The 14,309-nt window shown below is 51.5% G+C and overlaps 1 protein-coding gene across 4 annotated transcripts in view; it reads right to left on the bottom strand.

The window, feature by feature from the left end:
* The window catches only part of RBFOX3 (RNA binding fox-1 homolog 3), a 430,383-nt gene that overhangs the window by 308,351 nt on the left and 107,723 nt on the right, over positions 1–14,309 (bottom strand). For 3 of the 4 annotated variants that reach the window (XM_070479833.1, XM_070479829.1, XM_070479831.1), the window contains exon 2: positions 10,632–10,776. The gene's annotated coding sequence lies outside the window, so the exon portion shown is untranslated. Of the gene's footprint in view, positions 1–9,884; positions 10,054–10,631; positions 10,777–14,309 lie in introns of all 4 variants that reach the window. The other variant, XM_070479832.1, reaches the window with a different exon arrangement.

The following is a 14,309-nucleotide window of genomic DNA, read 5'->3' as shown; positions in this document are numbered from 1 at the left end:
CATCCCCTTACACCCACAGCTGAACACAGCTGGATCTGTGTCCTCAGGAAGCAGAGTCCTTTCCAGGGCCCAGACCCTCATGGTGGGACTCCAGCAGGAAGACATAATGTAAGGCAAGGAATGTTACATGCCAGGGGAAGGGCAGTTTGCTGAGCCAGAGTCAGGAGGAGATGTGTGAAGCAGGGAAAGACAGTCAAGGTCCTCTGCTTACTGAGTGCACTTCCAGAGCCGGGCTCCTCCCACAGAAATACACATCTCACAGAGTGCTCTGAGGATTAAATAAGAGCCCAGTGTGAGAATTTCACACACGTATGTGGGTTCTCCTGCTGACCATAGGCTGTCTATTTTATCACTCCTTGTACCATCCTATGCTTAGCTCAAGACCCACAGCACCTGGTCATTTTCTGCCCTTAATGTGCTCCAAAAATGTTGGAGAATGAATACGTACACATTTGGATTTCATCCTAACTATGGATGTCACCTGCAATGCAGGAGACCCAGGTCCGATTCCTGGGCCAGGAAGATCCCCTGGAGAAGGGAATGGCAACCCACTCCAGTTTTCTTGCCTGGAGAATTCCACGGACAGAGGAATCTGGCGGGCTACAGTCTGTGGGTCACAAAGAGTCAGACATGACGAAGCAACTAACAGACACATGGATGGCACCAGCTTGAGACATCATCCCAACTCCAATGGCCAACAGGGGTATCTCTGAGACATTACCCCGCCCACACAGAGAAGAAAGAGTGGAGATTGTTACCAGCAATTGGCAAGCTGATGGGGGTGGAGTATCTTCACTGAACAGCTGATCTCTAGGCCACTAGGACCCCTATATGAAATGTCATAGCATTGCATGAAGGGTCTTATCCAATTTTACAGGTGATGCCATTAAAATATATCTAATCCAATCCACCACCCCCCAGTACACATGTGCATCTCATGTTAGAAACCCTCCCCCACATCCTCACCAAGCTTCTCAAACCAGGGACCCACCCCTAACCACCCCCTTAAGGCACTCAAGGAATCATGGTGATGAGAAGGGGTAGCTGAGTAAGCATGCACAGCATTTCTAAAGCGTTTCAGCCGAAGTATTTTGGAGAAATGGTACTGTTACGTTACAACCAGCAAGAGCATATTGTGGAAGAGATGGAAGATCCGCATGAATTTTTAAGATAACAAATAAGACATCAAAGAGATGTCAGGTTTCCTTGGACCCCTTCTGGCAACAGACATCCAGTCTTTCAGGGGTGCAGGTTTAATATTTCTACCCTTTTGGAGTCTTCAGAGGAAAAAATCATACCTCCAGTGAAATGCTATGTGCCCTCTATCATCCAAGACAAGCCATTTAATCTCCCCTTTCCAGAGCACAGCTTACTCCGTGCAGGTGCAAGCTCTACCGCTGGGATGTACTCCCATGTTAAAGAAATTATAACCAGGCCTTCCTTTAGACTCAGAAAAGGAGAAAAATTCACTCAAATTAATTTCTCCATAGAAGATAAAATAAGGCTTGTACCTGCCTCAGCGAAAATGCCTCAGCCTTCCCAGCTGCCAATGGAGGCAGGTCCTGGGCCCATGCCTGCCTTGTTCTGGAGGCCAGTAGGATGAGTAGTCTCCCACTGGAGTGGCCTGCCAGGCATCTGAGCTCCTGGAAAGTGGGGTCAGAGTGAAATGCTCCACGTATGCCCCGGGGACCGAGAGCAAAGCATTTTTGCAAAGAATGTATGGGGCTACGTGAAGTACTAAATAACTAAAAAGTCCTTACACTTTTCCCTTGGGAACTTTTAGAGCAGCAGAATGGTCTAGAACAGTGACCAATCCAATGACATTCTGGCTCACAATGAGAAAAAACATTCTCTCGTGACCTCTGGTCATGTCAGGTACAGGGGACATTTGTCCTGGTTGTCCAGGTTATCTAACACTCGGGTGTGCAGGCATCTGTTTCCTTAGCTGCAAACAGCACAACAGAGATTAAGATACACAAACCTACAGCCTCTCAACCAAATACACTGTAGAGAGGATAATCATGATCTGAAAATTCTTCCTAGTGACAACACGCCTTACTCTGTAAATGCTGTTGAGTGAGTAATGTGCTCCCATCCCCTTGACAGGGTCTACGACAGAGCAGATTACTCCTACATTACACCTGGGGTGACCAGTGAGTCACCGCTTCCCAGGGGGAAGGGAGTGTGTTTCAAGGGTGTTTATATCAAGACATTCTGTGGGAAGTCTTTTATGGAATCCTACTAGGTGCGAGGCTGTGGGAAGAACACAGAAGCAGCAGAAGACTGCGCCCTTAAGAAACCCAAGAGAGAAACAGAAAAGTAAATATCCTATACTAATGTATATATACAGAGTCTAGAAAGATGGTACCAAAGAATTTATTTGCAGGGAAGCAATGGAGAAACCGACATAGAGAACAGACTTATGGACACGGGGAGAGGGGAGGAGGGGGTGAGATGTATGGGCAGAGTTAACATGGAAACTTGCATTATCATATGTAAAATAGAGAACAAATGGGAACTTGCTGTATGTCTCAGGAAACTCAAACAGGGGCTTTGTATCAACCTAGAGGGGTGGGATGGGAAGGAAGATGGGAGGGAGGTTCAAGAGGGAGGGAATATATGTATACCTATGGCTGATGCATGTCGAGGTTTGACTGAAAACAACAAAATTCTGTAAAGCAATTATCCTTCAATTAAAAAATAAATAAATTTAAAAAAAAAGAAACCCCAAAGAGGGAGGGACCCAAGAGGAGCTTCCATAGACAGAGAATGTAGAAAGGCAGCTGCAGTGTCTGTTTTATGTACCTTCCGATTGCCCTCTGTGGACGTGGAGGGATGGAACCAGAGGGCAGACAGCAGAGAGGCAGGGCCTGGGTCATGCCAACTTGGCATCCCTCCTGGTATCATCCCCCAAAACCTGGAATGATGGATGCCTGCTGGGATCTTGCCAAGCAAACCACAGTGGCCATGCTGTTTTGGGGGAGGTGAGTGTCATCCTTGAAAAAAAACTTGCTATTTTGAAATAATTTAAGACTCAAAGAAACTGCAAAAATAGTGCAGAGAATTCTCACATCCCCTTCTGTTATGGGCTGACTTGTGTCCCCTCCAAATTCATTAAGTTGAAGCCCTAACCCCCAGTATCTCTGAGTATGACTGTATTTAGAGAGAGTTTTAAAGGGTCATTGGCTCCGTGCATGCTCAGTCATGTCCAACTCTTTTGAGACCCCATGGACTGTAGCCCACCAGGCTCCTCTGTCCATGTGATTTCTCAGACAAGAATACAGGAGTGGGTTGCCATTTCCTCCTCCAGTGGATCTTCCCAACCTAGGCATCAAACCCACGTCTCTTGCATCTCCTGCATTGCAGACGGATTCTTTACCATTGTGCCACTTGAGAAGCCTGTAAGTTTAAATGCAGTCATACGAGTGGGCCTTAATCCAATCTGACTATCTCCATGCGAGAAAAAGAGGTTAGGACCTGGACACATAGAGGGACGACCATGTGAGGATGCGGAAAAAGATGGCCATCTACAAGCCAAGGAAAGAGGCCTCAGAAGAAACCAACCCTGGACTTCCAGCCTCCAGAACTGTGAGAAAGAAAATTCCTGTTCACCATTCAGTTCGGGCACTCTGTCATGGCAGCCCAAGTAAATGAACATACCCTCACACATGAACACATTCTCAAACCAGGTCAACCACAGAGCTTATACAAAGTTCACCAGTTTTGTGATCTGACTTTGTATCCTCTGCATCTGGGCTTCTCAAACTATCTGTGGCAAAGGCTTCACTGTTCTACTTTGAATTTATTTGCAGATCCACATTTTTTTTTTAAGCTACAAGTATGGGATTATTGGAAAAGGGGAATAAAAAGACTTACAAAATACAAAGACTGATTTCTTATTATTAGATTCAGTAGACACAAAAGTAGACAGAAAATTGCTCTTTCACTTTGACTGTGAAAGGTTCTAAATGAACACTCTCAATTTCTGTCCTCATCTTGCTGGAATCAGCAGCAGCTCACAGGTGGGCACTGGCTCTGATTTGGTTCGTCCGCTTCCCAAGCGGCACAGTGATGAAGAATCCCCCTGCCAGTGCAGGAGATGCAAGAGATGCAGGTTCGATCCCTGGATTGGGAAGATCCCCTGGAGTAGGAAATGGCAACCTATTCCAGTATTCTTGCCCAGAAAATTCCAGAGGAGCCTGGAGGGCTACCGTCCACGGGGTCGAAGAGAGTCAGACACGACTGAGCAACTGAGCGTGTATGCACAATTTGGATCATAGAGACTTGGGTCCTGAACCGGGGTTGTCACCAGGCAGCAGCTGTGGGTTCAAATTCGGGACAGCCCTGTGCTAACCATTCCTGTATGGCTCAGTTTCCTCAGGAGACCTAGCTTAGAGGGTTACTGTGAGGATTAACAGAGATGACGCATGTCAATCTAGAGATGAGAACCTTGGATAAGATACCTGCAAACACGTGTCACCCAGCTTGTCAGCTGGACCAGTCTCCAAGCTCTAAGTCCTGCTTTAGAGACTCCAGGCCCACGGATGTCTCCCATAAGAGGTTGTGTTATGAGTGTGTTGTTTGATCTTCATTGAACTTGGGTTTGTCATCTGATTGCTTGCAGGTCCTTCCGGAATGCTGGCATCCTGGTGAACCCCCACTGGTAGCTGCAGGTGGCCACACCCTGCGAGCTTCCTACAGTTCCAGCCGTTACTCAGCCACACTCAGCGACACAAGGTCACTCAAAAACACCATCTGTCCATGTGTTACCTCCTCTCCCACCTCAAAGAAAAAAGAGAAAAATGATTCTATTCTGCCTCCATGTTTTCTCCCCTACACACACAGAGACACATGCACCACTGAAGTTAAGCTTGTCTCAACCTCTACTTCTAAATTAATTTTTCTTCCTGAGGCATTTGCTGACACTCCCTTTCTTTTCTTTGCCCTTCAGAACACAGATGTCTTTGAAAGCACCAGGCCTGGGAATACTTAATGTATCCTTGCAAATCGGATAAAAAAAAAATAATTTTCTCCCAATCCATAAAAATCCCCGCTCGTCTGTCTGCCCTTTGAGTGGAGCTCACCATCAGCCCACGTGTCAACACAGAACAAAGTGGGGGTTCTATGGGATCCGATCCAAGGGCATAGCCCGGGTAACTGCCTGGCAGTGGGGTCAGGAAGCACACATCACCTTCCGCGTGAGGCTGGCTCACAAACCCTCACGGCCCCCAGTAGCCCATTTTGAATCTAGAATCAGCGGGTTTGTATAAATCCATGTAGAACATCTCATGCCTCCCTGCCCAGGACTTCTCCTTTAAGTCCCAAACTCTCTACTGGGACTGAATGTGACAGTGCACACGTGTGTCAGCACACGTGTCATCTGATTGCTTGCAGGTCCTCCCAGGTTCGCACTGAGTGTGACGCTTGTCCCGCTCTCCCCTCCATGCCCCTGCCTGCTGCTGTCAGTGGTGATGGTCGTTTACAGCCCTGTTACTGGAGGCCCATACGCTCTCAGGAGGTGGACCATGCGCACACGAGGAGGACTGGGAATCCCAGGAGGCCGTCTCACCCACCCTGGACTTTCGTATCCACAGACTTCAATGCAGCGGGTACCAGGCTGTTTCCAGCCTCAACTCCTCCTTGCCCCCTAGCATGTTCATTCCTCTCTCTACCAACCTCCCCCAGTTCTGGACTCCCACTCCCACATTTCATCCTCTGGGCTCTCCAGCCTTCAGAGCCTCCACATTTTTAACCCCCAGAGCTCCTAAGTGCCTGACCCCCTCCTTTCCTCGAGACCTCTCTCCCTCACCTTGCAAGCCTGGCTCCCACTTCCTCTTGCAATCTCTTCCTTCAGGCCTCCGGAGCCTCTAGGGTGACCCTCACTGGCCAGGCTCTGAAATAGCTCCCAAGACATGCGGCAAGGACTGCTTACTTTTAGGTTTAGATTTGAGGTCTGTCTTTTTCATGCTTGGTTTGTTCTTAAGACCAGTCTTAACAGTGGGATTGGTAGCAAGGGGGTGACACAGAAAGGATCTCAGGCAAAAGCTTCTGGCGCTGCAGCTGCCTCTTGAATGACAGACGACCTATGACCTTGGGCTGGGGTTTTCAAGAAGTCCCTCTTATAGCTTGAGGGTTCTGGCCTTCAGTTCTTAATTGGCCCATGGGTACATTCTTACCATTGTCTTTAAAATGAACCAATGACAGTACTTCTGGGGGTAAGGAACAAGTAGTAAAGGTGTCTAGGCTCACCTTCCTCCCCAGTAGTCTTAGAGGATACAGTAGGTAGAATGGTGTCCCCCAAAAAGGATATCTTGAAATCCTATCCCCAAATATCTGTGACAATGACCTTATTTGGACTTAGGGTCTTTGTGAATGTGATCAAGTTAAGATGAGGTCCTCCTGGAGTGCGGGGGAGGGAGTAAGGGATGCTAATCCTTAGCCGGTGTCTTCAAAAAGCGAGGGAAAATGTGGGCACACACATACACACACACAGGAGCGCACTGTGTCAAGAGACAGGGACAGACAGACGCCGAGGGGAGAAGCCATGTGGTGAGGCAGAGACTAGAACGAATGTGTCTGCCAGCCAAGCAACACCGGGACAGGCAGCGAGCACAGAATCTGGAGAGAGAAAATGGGGCCCTGCTGGCACCTTGATTGCAGACCTCCAGCCCCAGGGCTGTGAGAGAATAAATCTCTGTTGTCGTAAGGCCGCAGGTTTGTGGTTCTTTGTTGCAGCGGCCCCAGGAGCCTCCCACCGAGCGTCTGAATCAGGAGCCCCCCTGTGGGTTCCCCACCCTAAAGCCCTGGGCTCTAGGAGCCGCTGCTGATGCCTGCCACTCCTCTCACTATTTCCATCTGGGGAGCGGCCAGCAGCGTTTCCCTTCCAGCCCCAGAGCTGAAGCTACATCTGGAAACTCTTCTCACCCTTAATTGTTCTTAATGCTTTAACACACTGAGTGACTAATGGGCTCTAATTGGACAGCTCCGGTGCGAAGGGGGTGCTCTGACAGCGCCCTCTGCTACCCGCCCAGCCTCCTGGGCTGCTCACTCCCAGAGCTCAGAGGTCACCAAGCAAAAGTATCGGCCCACCCCTGCCAACAAGCAGTTTCATCCTTCACCCAGAGAAACACGAGGCACAGAAAAGGATAGTGGAAAAGCCCAAAGCAGATGGGACAAAATATCACTGGTGCCACCAAGGTGTGTGACATCTGCCTGGGACAGACAGAGGGGTTCTTGGAGGCAAGTGTGTCTGTCGCTCATTTGTGTCCAACTCTCTGCGACCCTGTGGGCTGTAGCCCGCCAGGCTCCTCTTTCTATTGAATTCTCCAGGCAAGAATACTGGAGTGGGCAGCCATTCCCTTCTCCAGGGGATCTTCATGACCCAGGGATCGAACCCAGGTCTCCTGCATTGCAGGCAGATTCTTTACTGTCTGAGCCCCCCAGGGAAGCTCTTGGAAGGAAATCCAGCACTAGTCAATTAGGTGAATGCTAAAGAGCCTGGAAGATTCCAGCCACAGAGAAACAGGGTCCAGGCCTTCCTCATGCAATTAGAGGAAAGGAAAGGGGACACAGAGAGAGAGAATGTATTAAGGAGAGGGTTCCAGACTCCTCCCCCTCCCTCATGGGCATATCCCCAGAACTTGTTCTAGCCATGAAGGTTCAGAAGCAAGGATTAAAGCTGATCTCAGTACCCTCCCAAATCTTCTTTTCCAAAATACATTTAGCAATAGAAGAGCAACCACAGGTGTTTCTAGAAAAAAAGGCTGGCTTCAGCTAAAGTCTTCAAATTAAAATATCAGACATGAGAAGCAAATAAGAGGTGATTCTGCAAGAAGGGAAAAACACCAGCCTCATCGTTCAGGTGGGTATTACCTGTTCCACCCAGCAGCCACCGGGACTTCCTCATGCGTGGCAGGAATGTATTAACTGCAAGTGTCAGAGAAACATCCCATTAGCTTCTGGTGTAACTAGATAAAGTCACGCTCTCCGTCTCCCCACCACCGGGGAGACATTTACCTCGATGCTCCAGAAAGCTCTGTGTGCATTAATATTGCTGATGCGGGCAGCCTTTGCTGCAGCTTGGCCCCCCGAGGGTGCCATGTGATGGATTCCAGTTTAACAGCTTTTAAAAACAAGCAGACAAGAGATGAGCGTGATGGATGATGCAGGAAGCACGCTCATTCGGGAATGATTTATGGGAAGTCGCACGCTGCCCCCCAGGGGTCCCTCCCCTGGGGTGGGGGCCGGGGGTAGACGGATGGGTTCTAATGCTGTAGGGTCGGGGGAGAACAGCCCAAACTGCCAGCTGCACAGCCACGACACACCCACGCCTGACCCAACAGGAGTGTGGCAGCCCCTGCTTCGGTCACACACCGTCCCCTGTGCTGGAAAAGGGAAAAGAGTACACCCTGGTGTGGACCCTCCCCTGCCCCCTGCAGGTTTTAGGAGCACCCCTCAAGGGACTAGAGGTCAGAGCCCTCAAGGAGTGAGAGGTCAGACTTTGCTCATCTCCAGAACAAAGACGCTTCCCCACCCCAAAAAACATCTGGGCCAGCGGTGCCCTCTGTTTGAGTGAGCGACCGTGACACATAGCACCAGGCTTTGGAAGGAGTCAGACTGTCCAATGAGGGTGAAGACAGGGAAGGAAGAGAGAAAGGGGAGGGTCACGGACAGAAGAGCGAGTGAGGCCCACAGTGAGTGTCTGTCCCCGACGCGGGCAGGTGGGTTCCCTCCCCATTGATCTGGAGCATCCATCTGCCCCAGCCTGTGCCTCTGCATGTGAGAGAAAAATCTCACTTTGTGGCAGATTAATATCCACCCCTGTTTTTAATAAGGACTCAGAATTTACTATACAGTAAAATCCAAATCAAATCCTTATTTAAAGGATGAGCCTCCGGATGGGTTATAATTTATGGGACCCTTTCCCAGGCAGAAGAAGGGAGCCAGGGATGAAACGATGGCTAGAAAGGGAGCAACTTTCCCTCCGTGCCCTGGGCCGACCGTTTCTGCCCCTACTTGACCTCCAGGCTCCATCAAGGACACACCTGCAGCGACCAGGAGATACACTCAACAGTCCTGCGCGCCACCGGGAATGGAACAGCCTGCTCACCCGAGCAGAAATCTCTTCCCTATAGTCTCTGCATCACTGATCCCAGAGCACCCCTGGGGAGCACTTTCTCCAGGAGACCTTCCACTGTGAGAGGGCGTGGAAGATGTATATTTGCAGGGTTCTATGTTAGCATCTGCTATTCCCCAAACCTCCCTCTCCCGGGTTGACTTTTCTCCAAAATGTTTGCTCCTGCTGCTCATGACTGTCATGGATGAGGGGGCCGCTGGGAGAGAGAAGCCAGTTGAGATGCCTGTTGCCCTACCCTTACGGGACGGGCACACCCAGATAGTAGGTTTGGCAGCCCCCTCTGAAGCTTGCATCTGGATCCCATTGAGAAAAGCAGGGGGCACCACCGCTGGGTGGGCAGGTACAGGGGTCAGCAGCTAGCACTTCTGATCACTGATGGATGTGCTTGGCCCTGTCCCGTCACGAGGCCCACCCCCCACCTGGAGGTGATCAGAAGGTGATACAGAGCCCAGTTTCCTCTGCAGGCCTCATGCTACTCAGGGCGAACAGGACACCAAGGTCTTCCGTCTGATGCATCTCTCGCCTGGACTTCACCCCATTGGAAGGGAGAAGAGCCTTGATGCACATTTCACAACTGTAAGAACACCTTCAGAAGCCACAAAGGGTCCAGAAAGGGCTTGTGCACCCAGAAAGAGCTCCGGGTGGAAAAGGAGCTTGCGTAGCCAGCCCGTCCAGCCCCAAATGCCCGGAGCAGCCATCGGGATCGGCCAGTCTGGTACTTTCAGCTTCTACGACACCAAGCACTTACTGTTTTAGGAGAAGACTGGTTCTCAAACCCACAGAAAGGCGAGGCAGCTGGGCCCTGCCACCTCCTTCAAGGAGGCTTCAAGCAAGAATTATCTTCCAAAGATTCATGGAAAGCATAGCACTTTGAGTACTCCAAGTTGTTCTAGCAAAACTGAGGCAGTTGTGCGAACCTGTGAATTTGCAACCACTTGGTCAGAAGTGCAAACGTCCTTGAGACCTGCAGCTAAAAGTGGGGCAGTCTTGTGGGGGATGGGCCCTACGCCTGTGAAGCCAGGGTTAAAGTACAGCCCAGCCACTGGAGGAGGGAGCCAGGCAATCATGAATTCCCTCTAGAGCCAGATGAAGGCATCGGAGCCCATCCCCCGGCCGCAGGGAAAAGTGCACAACAGGTCACGGAACCACGCAAGGGAGTCAAACTCCCACCTTGGCCACCATGGCATTTCGTGCTGACACTAGACGGTGGACCCAGCGCCCTGTCCACCCTCCTTCCTGGGATAACCACTCGCCACCAGGCTGATGAGTTTCAGCAGCCACTCCTTACAAAATCCCACCAAAGGCATTCCTGCGGTTCTGCGATTCTCCCCGTCCTCCTCCCTGAAAACACAAAAGACCCACAATCTGCAAACTAGAGCCAGCAGAAGGTCCCTGTTGTTCCCTCACGTAAAATAAAATCTCCTCGTGAAGATGTTTTTCCATCACAAATGCAAACTCCAAGGACAGGCGTGGTGGTGGGCAGGCGCGGCCTTACCTGGGAGTGGCGGGCGAGGTGGTTCTGTGGCAGCAGGAAGGCCCCCCTGGCGTTCTTTCTGGGGCTCCCCTGGGGATGGAGGGTTACCGGGGAGGAGCAAGTATCAGCAGGAAAAGCTTCAGGGTCTCAGAGGCAGCTTTCCAACCTGAAGGAAAAGAAAAGGAAAAATGTAAATGCCTTTGAAGCCAACATCCCTTTTTTTAATATATAAAACAAACACTGGTGTTAATAAACAAGAGAAGAGACAGCAGCTTTGAGGCCAGTTTGTTGCCACCAGGGATCACACCCCCAGGGAATCAGGGGAACCTTGTGAAAAACAAATCATTAGAGCCGGACTGCTGCCCAGGGTGGGACGTCTTCTGTGGAGCCCTGCCGCACCCCCGTGATTCTCTGACCCCATTGTGCCCGTCTCACCCCACTTGGTCTCTCATCCCCCGTGCTCTCACCCCCCGCCTCACCCAGTTCAGATTCCAGGACCCATGGCCACACCACCACCTCCAGCAACTGCCTTGTCCTTCTCATTCTAACAGATTCCCCTGGTGACTTCACTCTCCTGATGCATCCCCCCAACGGTGTCCTGTTTCACTGGGAGGCAACACCCAGATTTGCTACAATGACCTGCAAACCGGGTCAGTCCAGGTTTGGGGACTCTGAAGCTTACACGGTTTGGGGGGGGGGGTGTCCTTTTCTAAGAAAATAAGACAAGGTGGTGAATGCAAAAGTAAGGTGCAGGGTCTTACCCGGGGCTCCATGGGTGCATAGTGCAAGTCGCTCAGTGGTGTCTGACTCTGGGACCCCATAGACTATACAGTCCATGGCATTCTCCAGGCCAGAATACTGGAGTGGGTAGCCGGAATTTCCCTTCTCCAGGCGATCTTCCCAACCCAGGGATCAAACCCAGGTCTCCCGCATTGCGGGCAGATTTTTTACCAGTTGAGCCACAAGAGAAGCCCAAGAATATTGCATTGGGTAGCCTATCCCTTCTCTAGCGGATCTTCCTGACCCAGGAATTGAACCAGGGTCTCCTGCATTGCAGGCAGATTCTTTACTACTATCAGGGAAGCCCTATGGGTGCATCACTTCATGGTAAATCCTCCCCTATCCACAGGACGCTTGCTACTGCGGCCTCCTGCTGTACCACCGGCCCCTCCTCCTACCATGCCCACTCCCTGCCGCCCCCACCCTCTGCAGTCCCCAGGCCTCCCAGCTGTGCCCCCACACTCAAGCACGCCGCCCCCACCCCACATCACATCTTTCTACCAGCTGTTACATAGACTGCACTCCCCTACCTAAGCTGGGGTTTGCCCCCACGAGGGATTCCATTACATGACACTTTTCCAGAGAGGTCATCTGGAAACCAAACACCTTATCAGAAATAACCATCATCCCCTTGGCACCCCTTCCTCCTTTTCCCCATGAATTTTCCCAGAAATTATTGAAACCGCTGTCACACAGATTCACTTGTTGCCTGTGGTCGTTCTTTCCCCTCCCTCAACCGGGAATGCTAACTTCCTGCGGGCAGACACTTGATCTGTTTTATTCAATATATCTCCAGTGCCTGGAACACGCCTAGCACAAAGCTGGAGCTCACTCAGTATTCATCGAGTGAATGAATAAACAACCCCCAACTTTTATTCTCCTGTTTCACACTCTTAGATTTACTTAGAACAGTGTCTCGTATCAGTCTTTAGAGCAGGAATTCCCAGGAAAACAGAAGGAATCTGGTTGCTTGTGTTTATTTTGTTGGTGGTGGCTGGTTGGGTTTTGTAGAGGGTAGGAGGCACTTGGGCCTTGGAAGTCTTTTGTTTGCTTAATTTATCTCAACCCAGTGAGTATGCCATTAGGCAGACAGGACACAGAAACCATTTAGAGGATCCATCCTGATCAGTCCGGAAAGACTGGCTTTGGGAAGGGCTTGTGAGGTCATGTTGGCCAGGGGATGGTTCAGCTCTGCCACTCCCACCCACAGTGAAAAGACTCCCATTGGCATGTCCCCAGAAATCTCACAACAGAGCTTTGAAACATAATAAAGAAAAAATTGTCAGTTTTTTCCTTTCCTTAAAATCCAGTTACTGAAGAGAGACACCTGCTCCATCCCAAATGGCAGGGCCAACCACACAGAGTGTTGCCAACTGCAGAGAAACACCTGGGCACCCCCCCTTTCCAGTGGCCATCCATGCCAGGCACAGAGCCAAGACCTGGGCATGGAAGAGGCTGGGAACAGTCCTGAGCTCCACAAGCCACTTTTCAAGGGGAAAGATAAGTGCATGATCTGATTCTCCCAGGTCAGTGGGCTCCATGCAAGGAGATGGATGGCTGGGGGAGAGGGGCTGGGGGAGAAAAGGGGCTCAGGTGGGAGTGGAGGGAACCCACATGGAGGGAGCTCCAGGTAGTGACCCCAGCTGTTGGGGCGAGAAGGCAGGTAGGCCGGCTTCTCGTATAACTAAATGCTTGATTCTCAGCAGCCAGTACAAAAGGCAAGGGCTGGCATTCATTTTCCACCAGACCTGCTGGATCGGGAGCAAGATGGGGCTGTGGATGCAGCCCGGCCAGGCCCACGCCCCGCACCCCTGGTTCTTAAATCCGGGAAAGAAAGTGACAAAGGAAAGGGCACAGAGACAGGTGGGACAGAGCAGTAAGAATCCAGGGACGTCCCCAAACTCCTCCAGTCACCAGCACCTTGACTGTCATGTCCGATCCTCCAATCCAGGCCGCCTTCTCCAGGGTCAAATCCATGTCCCCCACATGCCCAACACCCCGACTCTGCCCCGCACACAGTGCCTGCTGAGACGGGCTGGAGGGGCCCCCCTCCCGCTCCATGTGTTTTCCTCCACCCGAGCTGGATGGGAGATTATCTAACAGCCCGTCCCTGATTGCAGCGGCACGTTTGCCCTCACTCCTCAATAGGAAACACCATCCATCACCCACGGCACAGAAGCCAAGCCCACAGTTTTGGGGCCCACAGAGACCACCCAGGTGGGGAGCCCTGGCTCCTGGGGAAGGAGCTGGTCCCTTCCTGCCCACAGAGCCCAGCAGTGGTGGTGGTGGGGGAGGAAAAGGCCAAGCAGTGAAGTCGCCAGGATGCCTCTCTCAAGGCCCACATGGTTGGCTTGGTTGACAAGGCAAAAAGCAAAGAGGCCAAGCTGCCTAGGGCGGGGCCCAGGGTCAAGGCCATAGCCTGTCAGATCGGACTCTGGACTCTGAGGCAAAACAGTCGGACTGGCCACAGGAGGGAGCTGCATCTTCCCCTTTCTTGGGATTACATTTCTTGCGCCCCACCATGTGCCACGCTCAGTGCCAGGCACCTGTGGTTCCAGCCTCTGCCAGGCCACACCCTGTGTAGGAGGCAGGCAGGGGCCTCCAGCTGCTGCCCTGCAACCTGCCAGGCCTCCTCATCCCCGACCACTGCAGGGACGGAGGGGGTGTGGGGGCTTCTGAGGCCCCACCCCCACCCCCCCACGCCCCCTGAAGAACCCCAGGGTCACTGGGGCACAAGGGTTTACTGTTGGCCAGGACGCTTCCCTGCCCCCTCTACCTGCTTTGGGATCCACACTCCTGGCATTAGAGGTGGAGGCTTTCAAAATAATTTGGGGATCGACAGAGGCCTATTTCCTGGGAAGGCTGGAGATATGATATAGAAAAGGCCTTGGATCTGGAAAGGACAAGGCATGGTCCTGC

The sequence above is a fragment of the Odocoileus virginianus genome, chromosome 17, assembly GCF_023699985.2.
Source record: "Odocoileus virginianus isolate 20LAN1187 ecotype Illinois chromosome 17, Ovbor_1.2, whole genome shotgun sequence".
Classification (NCBI taxonomy): Eukaryota; Metazoa; Chordata; class Mammalia; order Artiodactyla; family Cervidae; genus Odocoileus; species Odocoileus virginianus.
Note: the sequence above shows the minus strand (reverse complement) of the source record. Positions and strands in the feature narration are given on the sequence as shown.